The 14,738-nt window shown below is 51.1% G+C and overlaps 1 long non-coding RNA gene across 1 annotated transcript; it reads left to right on the forward strand.

Annotated features, from left to right (window-relative positions):
* Window positions 1-5,943: 5,943 nt before the first annotated feature.
* On the forward strand, window positions 5,944-13,224 carry LOC122173435 (uncharacterized). Its single transcript, XR_010591968.1, has 3 exons — window positions 5,944-9,954; window positions 11,433-11,502; window positions 12,453-13,224. It is a non-coding gene; the product is annotated as an uncharacterized LOC122173435 (long non-coding RNA).
* Window positions 13,225-14,738: the final 1,514 nt, after the last annotated feature.

Below are 14,738 nucleotides of genomic sequence, written 5' to 3' on the forward strand. Positions count from 1 at the left end.
TCCTGTGTCTACTCCATGAGCCATTGCCTGGGGCTGTGACCTGAGCCCTACAGCTCTGGGAGACTCCAGACTCACCCCCCTGACCAGCCCTAATGTTCTTCTGTTTTCTCCTCAGCACCTGCTGAAGCAGGATGGGAGAGGAGCTGAGCGGAGCCCTTGGGAGGACGATGCTCCAGAAGAACCAAACTGAATCCATGTGACCGGCATCTGCTCCGCCCTGAGAACCTGGTGAAAGCTGCAATCCCAGGGGGATGCGATGGATGAGATGAGAGCCCATCAGCTCCGCTCTGCAGGACTCCAACCTTGGGGCCATCCATGTGCCACACAAAACCAAACTGTGACCCAGATCTCGGGCCCATGGTGTGGGTGCATCTCCATGGTCTTAGAGGGGAGAAGGCAGGCAGAATGGGCAAGTCACCGATGGGGCCGTGGATCGGCCTTCAACAGGGTCCAACCCAAAGTCTGTGAGTGTGATGAAGTTGCACATCATAGCGTAGAGAGTGAATCACCAGTAGGGAAGCTGCTTTGACTGAGTCCAGCAGTGAGCCCTCGTGTTTGCTAGGCAGCGCCAGGATGGCTGACCCTAGCGAGGGCGGGAAGCTGTCACCTCAGGGGAGGGGGAGTGTGAGACGCCCGTGTGTGACATGGATGGGGAGCCCCAGTGCCACGTCGCTGAGCCCATGGGGGACGTGTGTCTGGCCAGGTTCCGCGCCCGCCCCCAGCCGCTGAGCATGGTGACCCTGCAGGGAGCACGGGACGGACTGGAGCGACGCGGGGAGCTGAATTGTGGGAAGCAGCTGCCCGGACCTCCCCCTGGAGAGATTTGGCTCGGAGCCCCATACATGCAGGGGAACGCCAGGCTGCTGATCCGCTGGAGGGGGGGAGCTGGAGTTCCTGTCGGGGGAGGGGCAGGACACGTTCTCTGTTTTCTATCACAGAGGAAATCCCTGTTATTATCTCCATATTAAGGATCTGCCCGGGCACTTGTATGTGGCCTGGTTACATTCCCACAAGGAACAGCTCAGTTCTAACAGTCTGCTGGTGTTGTTCATTGGGCAGCATCTCTCTCAGGGAGACAGTGCCAGGGCCAGCTCCAGGCACCAGCGCAGCAACCAGGTGCTTGGGGCGGCCAAGGGGAAGGGGCGGCACGTCCAGCTCTTCGGCGGCAATGTGGTGGCGGGTCCCTCAGTCCCTCCTGGAGCGAAAGACCTGCTGCCGAATTGCCGCTGAAGAATGAAGCGGCGGCGGTAGAGCTGCCGCCAAAGTGCCACCAATCGCGGCTTTTTTTATTATTATTTTCACCGCTTGGTGCAGCAAAAATGCTGGAGCCAGCCCTGGACACTGCTGTGCTGAGGGACTGCTTTCACAGAGCCTGGGATGGGGTCAGACGGGAGCCCCGGTGTGTGCAGGAGAACGCCAGGCTGCTGATCTGGTGGGGTGGGGGGAGCTGGAGTTTGTCTCCGGCCAGGGGCAGTGTGAGATCTCAGTGCTCCTCGCCGATGGGGAACCCCAGTATCACATCACAGAGCTGGGAGGGGACAGGCCAGTGACTTGGTCACACACCAGCCCAGAACCACTGAGCGTCACAGACCTAGTGAGGGTGCGGGACAGACTGGGCCACTGGGGGGCACTGGGAGAAGAGCTGAGCGGCTGCTTTGGGGAGGCCATTTCCCAGTTCAGCCGGGAGCCCGTTAGCATACAGGGCAATGCCGGAATGGGGATCTGGTGGGACAGGGAAGCCTGGAATTCCTGTCAGGGGACGGGAAGTGTGAGATCTCCATGTGCTATAGGGATGAGAGACCGTCTTACGATATTGGGGAGCTCCCCATGCACATGTATCTGGCTCGGTTATGCCCCTGCCCAGACCCACTGAGCGCCGACAACCTACGGAGAGTGCGGGACAAACTGGGGAGTGGGGAGAAAATGGGGGTCTTGTAAGGGGGACAGAGATGATCTAAGCGCCTGTTTTGACCGAGCCTGGCAGGGTTTCTGCCAGGAGCCCCAGAGCATGCAGGAGAACACCAGGCTGCTGATCCAGTGTTGCAGGGAGAAGCTGGAGTCTGTCTCCAGGTGTGGGGGGAGAATTTAATCACTGTGAGTAAAGGTGAGGAGCGGAGAATCCAGTACACAGTGTAGGAGTCAGGATGGTGGCCACGGATTGCTCGACTTTTCTTATAAGCTGCAATGTGGGGGACAGAGAGTAAAAATGCAGACTTTGACTCCCTCAGGGAACAGATGGGCAGGATCCCCTGGGAGAATAACATGAAGGGCAAAGGGGTCCAGGAGAGCTGGCTGTATTTTGAAGAATCCTTATTGCAGTTGCAGGAACAAACCATCCCAATGTGTAGAAAGAAAAGTAAATATGGCAGGCGACCAGCTTGGCTAAACAGTGAAATCCTTGCTGATCTTAAACGCAAAAAAGAAGCTTACAAGAGTGGAAGATTGGAACAAATGACCAGGGAGGAGTATAAAAATATTGCTCAGGCATGCAGGAGTGAAATCAGGAAGGCCAAATCACACTTGGAGTTGTAGCTAGCAAGAGATGTTAAGAGTAACAAGAAGGGTTTCTTCAGGTATGTTAGCAACAAGAAGAAAGTCAAGGAAAGTGTGGGCCCCTTACTGAATGAGGGAGACAACTTAGTGACCGAGGATGTGGAAAAAGCTAATGTACTCAATGCTTTTTTTGCCTCTGTCTTCACGAACAAGGTCAGCTCCCAGACTGCTGCACTGGGCAGCACAGCATGGGGAGGAGGTGACCAGCCCTCTGTGGAGAAAGAAGTGGTTCGGGACTATTTAGAAAAACTGGATGAGCACAAATTCATGGGGCCGGATGCGCTGCATCCGAGGGTGCTAAAGGAGTTGGCGGATGTAATTGCAGAGCCATTGGCCAACATCTTTGAAAACTCATGGTGTTCGGGGGAGGTCCCGGATGACTGGAAAAAGGCTAATGTAGTGCCCATCTTTAAAAAAGGGAAGGAGGAGGATCCGGGGAACTACAGGCCAGTCAGCCTCAACTCAGCCCCTGGAAAAATCATGGAGCAGGTCCTCAAGGAATCAATTCTGAAGCTCTTAGAGGAGAGGAAAGTGATCAGGAACAGTCAGCATGGATTCACCAAGGGCAAGTCATGCCTGACTAACCTAATTGCCTTCTATGATGAGATAACTGGCTCTGTGGATGAGGGGAAAGCAGTGGATGTGTTATTCCTTGACTTTAGCAAAGCTTTTGATACGGTCTCCCACAGTATTCTTGCCGCCAAGTTAAAGATGTATGGGCTGGATGAATGGACTATAAGGTGGATAGAAAGCTGGCTAGATCGTCGGGCTCAACGGGTAGTGATCAATGGCTCCATGTCTAGTTGGCAGCTGGTTTCAAGAGGAGTGCCCCAAGGGTCGGTCCTGGGGCTGGTTTTGTTTAATATCTTTATTAATGATCTGGAGGATGGTGTGGACTGCACTCTCAGCAAGTTTGCAGATGACACTAAACTGGGAGGAGTGGTAGATATGCTGGAGGGTAGGGATAGGATACAGAGGGACCTAGACAAATTAGAGGATTGGGCCAAAAAAAAACCTGATGAGGTTCAACAAGGACAAGTGCAGAGTCCTGCACTTAGGACGGAAGAATCCCATGCACTGCTACAGACTAGGGACCGAATGGCTAGGAAGCAATTCTGCAGAAAAGGACCTAGGGGTCACAGTGGACGAGAAGCTGGATATGAGTCAACACTGTGCTCTTGTTGCCAAGAAGGCTAACAGCATTTTGGGCTGTATAAGTAGGGGCATTGCCAGCAGATCAAGGGACATGATTGTTCCCCTTTATTTGACATTGGTGAGGCCTCATCTGGAGTACTGTGTCCAGTTTTGGGCCCCACACTACAAGAAGGATGTGGAAAAATTGGAAAGAGTCCAGCGGAGGGCAACAAAAATGATTAGGGGTCTGGTGCACATGACTTATGAGGAGAGGCTGAGAGAACTGGAATTGTTTAGTCTCCAGAAGAGAAGAATGAGGGGGGATTTGATATCTGCTTTCAACTACCTGAAGGGGGGTTCCAAAGAGGATGGAGCTCGGCTGTTCTCAGTGGTGGCAGATGACAGAACAAGGAGCAATGGTCTCAAGTTGCAGTGGGGGAGGGTTAGGTTGGATATTAGGAAAAACTATTTCACTAGGAGGGTGGTGAAGCACTGGAATGGGTTCCCTAGTGCTCCCCTGCCCCAGCATAACTCCCCTTCCCCCCATGCAGAGAGAGGCAGAATCAGATCGAGAGGGGGAGAGAGGGGCAGCGAGTGGCTAAGCGACCCCACAAGGCCGTCAGATCCACACGGGGCTGCAGGGGTTTGCTCCCTCTGAGAGCGAGAAAGAGCAAAATCTGTGGCTTGGCCAAAGCACGCTCTGGGATGCTACAGAAACCAGGGCTCGGGGATACTGGGTGCAATGGACACCAGCTGCGTAGGAACTGGGCCGCAGGGAACTGAGAGACCTCAGGGGATGCTGGTGATGAGAGTGGCTGACATGAGGGACACAGGGCCTCAGAGTAACCCGGCCTCAGGAAATCAGGTGCCATGGAAAGCTGGCATCTGGGAAACAGGATTTAGGCAAACTGGGTCTCAGGGAAGGCAGACCTCACGGCGCCTGGGCCACCAGGAAGGTCAGCACCTGGGAAACCAGGCCTCAGAGAAACCACGTGTCATGGAAACCAGGCTTTAGAGAAACTAGGTGCCAGGGAAACCAGGCCTCAGAGAAACCAGGCCTCAGGTGAAATGGGCCACTAGGAAAGTCAGCACCTAGAGGATGCTGCTCAGGCAGTGGCTTGATGGGTGCATGTTTCCTGCCCTTTCTCCCCGACCAACTCCGCAGTGATGCCCAGGTTGGGCGGACAGCCGACTGCGTGCTGGGGATGGGGCAGACACCAGCTGCAGGGGGCAGACACCAGGAGAGGGTTGCCAAAAATACAGTACAGAGCTCAGCTGTTCCGTGTCTTGACTTGAGTCTCTGGGGGGGCCACTCCCTCCATCTCCTCTGTCCTTCCTAGGGGGTCTCTCTCCAGCTCTGGGTGCTGCAGCCACCCCAGGATCTCCGGGGCCAGGCTGCCCATCCTCTGCGGCTCCTTTTCAGGTTCTGCGCGGGCGCCGAGTCGGAGGCTGCAGTTGGTGGTCTCCGCCCACTGCAGAGCTGGGCACAGCCGGGGGTAGGGGCTGAAAGAAGGAGAGCGGACCAGAGGAAGGCAGCAGCTGGAGAAAGCTTTGCTGCAATGGGGCCTCACTTCAGATTTCCATGGGAAGGGGGCGGCTTTTGGAGGGGCGGCCGCCGGGCCAAATTAGAGTGGCTTTGCGACCCTGTGCGCCGGCCTGCATTACCAGCCGGTGGCATTTTGCAAAATGGTCGGATGGAGGCGCAATTCTGGATTTCAGGTGCCGGAGGGAGATGCTGGGCCTCTCTGCCAGCACTTGGCTACTCCCTCCACCCAGGTTGAAATATGGGATAAAAGTCATCCCGTATTGATTAGTATGAGACAGTCCTTTATGACGTGGGACTGATGGCAACAGCAGCCCCTGCTGGTGGAGCTGCCAAGCGCCTCTCAGCTGGGTTGCTTGCCCCGCCACGGAAATGGCCCCCCTGGTCTCTTACCATGGCTCGCTTCAGGCCTGGCCGGGTGTGGGGCGTCGGGGGCAGAGGAGGCACAGGGACAGGGCTCCATGGCGAGGGGGGCTAAGGCCCACCTCAGCCCTGCACTGGGAAGATGCTTCCTCTGCCAATCCGTGCCTGCCCCAAGCTACTGCGCTTGTGTTCAAACATGGGTGGCCGTGAGGGCCCCGACACAGAGTATTTTGAAGAAGGTTGAGTTTCTGAACCCACTCTACCTCCCTCATTCAGTAAAGTTTTGACACCCCTTTCTGCTGGCAGCACAGGGTTCGGTGTGTGTGTGAAAGGGGAGGCCAAGCGGCCCTATCACAGGAGCAGAGACCTGAAGCAGTTGGCACCTCTGGGGGCTGTTTAAGTATTCAGTGACTCCCCTTAGTCCCTCTCCCACCCACACACCCTTTCGAGTTCCTGGAGGACTTGTGGGACCCTCCCCCAAGGAGGAAGACACAATCATACATAAACCTTTCATCAATGTATACAGTGGTCACCAAAGATACTGCGTGGGGTTGCAATGTATGTCACAACATGATGTCTAATGGCCAATCAGAACACAGGACTTCCTAATGCTGTTTTGTAATGTTCCATACATTATAGAGTCACCTTTCTCTGAGAATAGGGATGGGCTGGACTTTAGCCTTCAGATTGGCAGTGATAAGACTAGATGAAATGTTTATGCCCATAAACTCTTGCCACACACTATGATGATTACTTATCATATTAGCTCTGTCCTCAAAATGAAACCTCCCAAAGTGCAAAGTGCAAACTTGAATGGCTTGTGTTGTTTTAACAGTTGGAAGAGCAGCTCAGAGACGTCTCTCCTTAATTTAAGAAGAGAAGCTTGTGGCAGCCTGTATGAAAAAGTCCTCAGGGCAGACAGAAAATTGCAAAGCACGACCTATGGGATCCTCCTAGAAAGAAAAGGACAAAGCCACGCAAGTGTAGCGCTATGAGTTACAACTCACCATAGTCAGGATATCAAAGACGTCTGACAGATGTAGAAGAGTCAGCATGTTTGACTTGATCTTCACCCCTGATCTGGAGAAGGTCCTTTAGCAATGTAGTCTGTGTGCTACACGCTGGCTAACAACCAGACTGACAGGGGTCAAGGAAATCTGAGGTTCCCCCAACTAGCACTAGAGTGGCCTGGACAAAAAAGTGGCACTTGGCAAGTGATAGTGGCTCATAATAAAGCAGAGATGACAACCTTTCCCCCCATAGATAAGTCCACCACTTTGGAATCTGAAAATTTGGTCTGAATCTGCATGTTATTTTCTGAGAAATGGGTTAAAACCCCCTCACAGTGAAAACTACTTGATTGGATACGTCACCGGAAGCAACACAGATCCACCAGGCCTTTTTGTCACTTGGAATAGCTTTGCCGACCAGGACTTGGCAGAAGTTAGATGGAGGCTAAGAAGCCCAGCTGTGCCTCCTGCAAAGCCCTTGGAACAAGATATCCAAATGTTTTCATGCTGCAGTTGGTGAGAATCAGGCAGTGACTCCGGCCCCCATTGTTCTAGCCCCCTGTTTTCTCTCTTCCTCGGTCGCAGACCACGTGTCTATCCCCTGCTGAGCTGTGAGAACATGACTAAGAAGATGGTATTGAGAAATTATTGTATCAACCACAGAGGACAAACATTGAGCAGAAAAAAACAGATGGTCACTGCCCCAGTCATTGGTTGAGGGTGCGGGGCATGACTCTAGGATCCTCCCCTTCTAAAGCCTGGAATACCACTAACAGCCCACAGCACTTTGTATATTTTCCCAGAACCACCTGCTGCAGAGAGCTGTGCCATGAGCTAGGCTGTAGGTCCCTCTGGAGTCCCACAACACACAATCATACATAAACCTTTCATCAAAGTCATACAGTGGTCACCAAAGATACTGCGTGGGGTTGCAATGTATGTCACAACATGATCTCTAATGGCCAATCAGAACACAGGACTTCCTAATGTTGTTTTGTAATGTCCCATAAATTATAGAGTCACTCTTCTCTGAGAATAGGGATGGGCTGGACTTTAGCCTTCAGATTGGCTGTGATAAGGTCAGATGAAATGATAATGCCTATGAGCTCTTGCCACGCATTATGATGATTACTTATCATATTACAGAGCCAGTTATCTCATCATAGAAGGCAATTAGGATAGTCAGGCATAATTTGCCCTTGGTGAATACATGCTGACTGTTTCTGATCACTTTCCTGTCCTCGAAGTGCTTCAAAATTGATTCCTTGAGGACCTGCTCCATGATTTTTCCAGGGACTGAGGTGAGGCTGACTGGCCTGTAGTTCCCCAGATTCTCCTTCTTCCCTTCCTTAAAGATGGGTGCTACATTGGCCTTTTCCCAGTCACCCAGGACCTTTCGCAATCGCCATGAATTTTCAAAGATAATGGCCAATGGCTCTGCAGTCACATCCTTTAGCACCCTCAGATGCAGTGCATCCGGCCCCACGGACTTGTGCTTGTCCAGCTTTTCTATATAGTCCTGAACCACTTCTTTCTCCACAGTGAGCTCGTGAAGACAGAGGCAAAAAAAGCATTGAGTACATTAGCTATTTCCACATCCTTTGTCACTAGGTTGCCTCCCCTATTCAGTAAGGGGCCCACACTTTCCCTGACCTTCTGCTTGTTGCTAACAGATCGAGGGACGTGATCATTCTCCTCTATTCTACATCAGTGAGGCCTCATCTGGAGTATCGTGTCAGGTTTTGGTCCCCACACTACAAGAAGGATGTGGAAAAATTAGAAAGAGTCCAGTGGAGGGCAACAAAAATGATTAGGGGGCTGGAGCACATGAGTTATGAGAAGCGGCTGAGAGAACTGGGATTGTTTAGTCTGCAGAAGAGAAGAATGAGGGGGGATTTGATAGCTGCTTTCAACTACCTGAAAGAGGGTCCCAAAGAGGATGGATCTAGACTGTTCTCAGTGGTAGCAGATGACAGAATGGAGTAGTGGTCTCAAGTTGCAGTGGGGGAGGTCCAGGTTGGATATTAGGAAAAACTTTTTCAATAGGTGGGTGATGAAGCACTGGAATGGGTTACCTAGGGAGGGGTGGAATTTCCTTCCTTATAGGTTTTTAAGGTGAGGCTTGACAAAGCCCTGGCTGGGATGATTTAGTTGGGGATTGGTCCTGCTTTGAGCAGGGGGTTGGACTAGATGACCTCCTCAGGTCCCTTCCAACCCTGATATTCTATGATTCTATGATAGTAGCTCTATCTTCAAACTGAAACCTCCCAGCACAGAGTGCAAACTTGCATGACTTGTATTGTTTTAAAAGTTGGAAGAACAGCTCAAAGACCTCTCTCCTTATCTTAAGAGTAGAGGCTGGCAGCCTGCATGAAAACATCCTCAGGGCAGACAGAAAATTGCAAAGCCCTATCTATGGGATCCTCCTAGAAAGAAAAGGACAAAGCAACTGCAGTGTAGCGCTATACGTTACAATTCACCATAATCAGTATATCAAATACCTCTGACAGATGTAAAGGAGTCAGCATTGTAGTGAGAGGAGGCCCTGAGAAATAAACCTTGGTATCAGAGGCCTGGTATGAGGCCTAAGGCCTGAACTAAAGTAATGGTCAAGACTTTGCTAACATAAAGCAAAGCTAAGCTGTGAGCCAGAGGCAGGCCCTGCTCACAGAAGCTGGCAAGGAAAGGGCTGATGCTGCATAAATATATATTCACTTAGCAAAGTTAAAGTATAAACATGGTACCAAGACATACCATACGGGAACATTCCACAGGTAACATGGAACAGGCCGACCCATCCCAATGACAGGGGAAAAGGGTAAAATGATGGATAGAGTTGTTTTGATCGAACCAACATGTACAAGGTGAGAGGCGGCACCTTACTACATAGAGGGGTTGTACCTTACTACATAGAGGGGTTGTACCTTACTACATAGAGGGGTTGCACCTCAATACGTCAGGAGTGATGTGTAACTTGTTTGTACCAGTGTATAAGAATGTATACTGGGGTGGTGTTTTTGTCCGGCCACTGGGGCAGTGGAAAGTCCCACCACTGAGCCGGGTCCTTGCCAAGAGGCACTTTCTCGTAGTATGCCCGGTAGACTAAGTAATCTACGGGGAACTGCCATTGTGTCCGAGATCGCAATAAACCTAGTCGAAGTGACTTTGTATCTTACTAGACTCTGTGGTTATTGGGGTTTCTCGTCGGGTTTGCTGTGTCAGCTATCTGTGCAGAGCTGGGGCAGCACACAAAGGGAACACACGCACGCAGCCGAGTGATATCAACAGGAAAAAACAGAAGCACCACACCGGTAGCATCTGACAACACTGGTGACCCCGACCGCTGATCTGGTGAGTAAGCAAAACTGCCGTGGTAAGAATCGCTATCTAACATAGCAGTAAACCTCGAACTAGGGAACCCCCTTATTCCCTTCCTTATAATCCCCACGGAGTCTAATAACTCTTGGACCCGCTGCATTGCCAGTAAGGGGGGTCCATATGAATTTAAAAAAGAGAGTGGGGAAACATGGACTGGCTTATGTAGAGCAATGGTAGAAACCGAGGCTCTGAGAAACAGTCATAAGAGTAAAAAAGCAAGAATTTTGCAACTCATGTCTCTGGCAGTGAGACGGCTCAGACAGCATGCTGGAATGCTGGCCAAACAAGTAACAGAAAAAACAGGAGAGGTAGAAGAGGTAACCCGGGCAGTCGAGCACGGGAAAGCCCAAGGTCTGTTAACAGGGCAACAGGCGGTCCAAACTCATGATATGCTCGAGCAAGTAAAGCAGGAAAATAAAAAATTGGAAACAGCTGTAGAAAACCTGCAGAAGCAAAAAGAGCCGTCCCCTGTTATAAATATTGGTGGTAAACAGCAAGATTCAGGTAGCTCCCCTGTGCCTGAAGAATGGGGACAGAAGTGGAAAAAGGTGGTCCTAGTAAAATTAAAAGATGAAACGGGGTCCACTGCATTGCAACCACCACCTTATGCTAAAAGCCAGGTTCCAGTTAAACTTAAACTGAGACCTAGACTGGTGCCTGTCAGAACGGGACAAGTAAGTGCACAGAAGGAAAGAGTAGCACATAATACTTTCACTGAATTGGTAAATCAGATGAAGGAAAATATGGAACAGTTCACAGAGCACATTAGGAGACAGGAGCTGCGACTCGATCGCAGGGGAGTGAATAAAAAAGAATTTCAAAGTAAAAAACCAAAATGAAGTGGGTTAACACCTAGAATTAATGCATTAACACATGGAGTTGCCCAAAACCAGTTAACTGCAGCAAAAAAGGGCACTCCCGCCATCCATTTGGCATGCACACAAAAGCAACAGACATTGGGGGAACAAATTCAGGTTTTACAAGAGCAGGTAACTACCCCCATTCTCCTCTCAAAGCCAGGATAAAAAACAGGGGCGTGGTTCCTAACTGTGCAGGTTCCCAACTGCTTTGACCCACAGAACCACACTCCGCGCTCATATCTGACCATAGAACCTTCTTTCTTAAATATTTTTACATACCAGTTAAGTTTTGTTCTTTATATGCTTTCTTTCATATATGATATGCATCCGAAGAAGTGGGCTGTAGCCCACGAAAGCTTATGCTCTAATAAATTTGTTAGTCTCTAAGGTGCCACAAGTCCTCCTGTTCTTCTATATGCTTTCTTAGTTTGCTAAATTTGCTGCTGCTGCTGCCTGTACTTTCAAATATCTTGATAGAGTTAATCTCTCTTGGCTCAGGTCTCGCTACCTTCCTAGGTTGCTCTTCACCCCCCCGCCCCCCGCCTCTCCTCAGTTCTGCTCTCTTTTTGTTTTAAAAGTTAAAAGTTATAGTTTTTACAGAAACCTCCAAAAGACAAAGCAATTGAAAACAGAATAAAACAAGAAACAAAAACAAAACAAGGTAAAAACTTTATTTCAAATAAATCCAGTAAATTAAGTATTTTAACCCTTCAGGAATGCAACAGCTAAAATTATTCCTAACTTTCTTGAAGATATGGTTGCCAAGCAACAGAAACGCACACTCTGTTTCTAGTCCTAACCACTCATTAATATTTGAAACATGGGCTTTTCTTATTTCCATATAGCAGAGTTTTAAAATAATGTTAAATATAAAGTAATGCAAAATTCCTTGTTACCAAATTATTTGGCAAATATTAATATATTTTTAACCATTTATGTAACAAGTTTTAAATAAGGTCATAATTTGTTTATTCAAATATAACCCTTTTTATTTTTTATTTTTGTTTGTCCTACTTTGTATAGTTATGAATAAAATTCTGGCGCCATTTGTTGTTAATTGTAAGTTTGTCCTGTATGTCATGTGTGTTGTCTTGTGTTGTATGTTGTGTGTGTGTTACGTGACTATTTTGTATTATTTTTATTTTGTTGCAACAAAAGTCAATTTTATACCCTTTTAAAAATTTATGTATATGTGGTACCACACTATTTTAAGATCATGGTTGGGGTATAATCATAGTCTTATTAGCACCAATATTTTGTGCAAAGTTCAAAAAAGTTTCAGTTACAAATATACGTACATATATTTCCATATATTTCTGCCTCAACAAATAATGCAATTGCAAACAAAAAATATACTCTGATCAATCCCAGTTTTGTTGTGATTTAAAAAAAAAATGTATTTGTTATTCAAAGAAAAAATGTAAGGGGAAACCTTCAACATTAAAGTAAATATAATATTAACAAAATGTTAATTTCTTTTTTAAGCTTTTTATAAACTTGTTTGCACTTTTAAATATAGTTATAAGAATGTCATAACCAAAATGTTTTAAAATAACAATTTATGCATAAAGCTAACCAAACAATTTCAACAGGTTTCCATGTTTTCAACAGGTTTCCACGTGATAACTGGAATTGCCCTAATAGGAGTGTGTTTCTATCTGTGTCACCCAAGTAAAAGGGCCAGAGTACAACACCGGACTAGAAAAACATGGTTATGCTTTGCAATAAATCTAGTCGAAGTGACTTTGTATCTTACTAGACTCTGTGGTTATTGGGGGTTCTCGTCGGGTCTGCTGGGTCAGCGATCTGTGCAGAGCTGGGGCAGCACACAGAGGGAACGCACGCACGCAGCCGAGTGATATCAACAGGAAAAAACAGAAGCACCACACCAGTAGCATCTGACACCAAGCATGATTGACCTGATCTTCACCCGTGATCTAGGGAAGGTTGTTTAGCAATGTAGTCTGTGTGCTAAACACTGGCTAACAACCAGACTGACACTGCTGTAGTAAGATGAGGCCCTGATACCAAGGGTTTATGTCTCAGGGCCTCATTTGACAACAACTGGGAGCCCACAATACTCTAGGCTCCTCCCCTTCTAAAGGCTGGAATACCACTGGCAGCCCACAGTACTTTGTAAATTTTCCCAGAACCACCTGCTGCAGAGAGCTGTGCCATGAGCTAGGCTGTAAGCAGTACCGGGTTTACCATGGCACCAGTGATACCATGGCGAGAGGCCCAGAGTCAGAAGGGGCCCAGGCCAGCCCGATCCACTGGCTGGCTCAGCTCGCCAGGAGAGCTGCCCCTGCTCTGCCCCCCACGCCTCTTCCCCAAAGCCCCTGCCCCTGCTCTGGCCCCACCCCGCCTCTTCCTGCCCCTGCTCCGCCCCTGCCCTGCCTCTTCCCACCCCTGCTCTGCCCCACCCCGCCTCTTCCCACCCCTGCTCCGCCCCTGCCCTGCCTCTTCCCGCCCCTGCTCCGCCCCTGCCCTGCCTCTTCCCGCCCCTGCTCTGCCCCAGCCCTGCCCCTGATCTGCCCCCTGCCACTTCCCCAAAGCCCCCGCCCCTGCTCTGCCCCCACCCCGCCTCTTCCTGCCCCTGCTCCACCCCTGCCCTGCCTCTTCCCGCCTCTGCTCTGCCCCCACCCCGCCTCTTCCTGCCCCTGCTCCACCCCTGCCCTGCCTCTTCCCGCCTCTGCTCTGCCCCCACCCCGCCTCTTCCCACCCCTGCTCTGCCCCACCCCGCCTCTTCCCACCCCTGCTCTGCCCCACCCCGCCTCTTCCCACCCCTGCTCTGCCCCACCCCAACTCTTCCCACCCCTGCTCTGCCCTCACCCCGCCTCTTCCCACCCCTGCTCTGCCCTCACCCCGCCTATTCCCGCCCCTGCTCTGCCCTCACCCCGCCTCTTCCCACCCCTGCTCTGCCCCACCCCAACTCTTCCCACCCCTGCTCTGCCCTCACCCCGCCTCTTCCCGCCCCTGCTCTGCCCCCACCCCACCTCTTCCCACCCCTGCTCTGCCCTCACCCCACCTCTTCCTGCCCCTGCTCTGCCCTCACCCCGCCTCTTCCCACCCCTGCTCGGCCCTCACCCTGCCTCTTCCCGCCCCTGCTCTGCCCTCACCCCGCCTCTTCCCACCCCTGCTCTGCCCCACCCCGCCTCTTCCCACCCCTGCTCTGCCCCACCCCAACTCTTCCCACCCCTGCTCTGCCCTCACCCCGCCTCTTCCCACCCCTGCTCTGCCCCATCCCGCCTCTTCCCACCCCTGCTCTGCCCTCACCCCGCCTCTTCCCGCCCCTGCTCTGCCCCCACCCTACCTCTTCCCACCCCTCCTTCACCCCTCCTCCACCCCTCCCTGCCTCTTCCGGCCCCTGCTCTGCCCCAGCCCCGCCCCTGCTTGGCAGGGCTGTGGGGAACATCTGTGGGCAAAGGGGTGTGGGACATGGGAATCTGTGGGAGAGGTCTTTGGGCGAGGGGGCACTGGGCATAAGGATCTGGGGGTAGGTCTCTGGGTGAGGGGGCCTTGGGTCTAGGGATCTGGGGGGAGGTCTCTGGGCAAGGGGGCACTGGGCATAGGGATCTATGGGGGAGGTGTCTGGGCAATGGGGCGCTGGGCACAGGGATCTGTGGGGGAGGTCTCTGGGTGAGGAGGCACTGGGCATAAGGGCAGGGCATTGGCAGGGGGTGGTGTCAAAGGGGCATGCTGGTAGCGCAGGGCTGGGTGGGCCAGTGTGCGTCTAGCAGTTGTGGGTTTGTACTGGGCTGAGTGGGGCAACTCCCGCTACACCTTATTGCCCCCAACCAGCCCCTTTCTCTGCAGACCGCCCCCATCACATCCCCTATTTACCCAATGGGGCCCACAAATATGTTTGTTGCCGGGCCCACAAAAAGTTAATCTGGC

The sequence above is a fragment of the Chrysemys picta genome, chromosome 12, assembly GCF_011386835.1.
Source record: "Chrysemys picta bellii isolate R12L10 chromosome 12, ASM1138683v2, whole genome shotgun sequence".
Lineage (NCBI taxonomy): Eukaryota > Metazoa > Chordata > Testudines > Emydidae > Chrysemys > Chrysemys picta.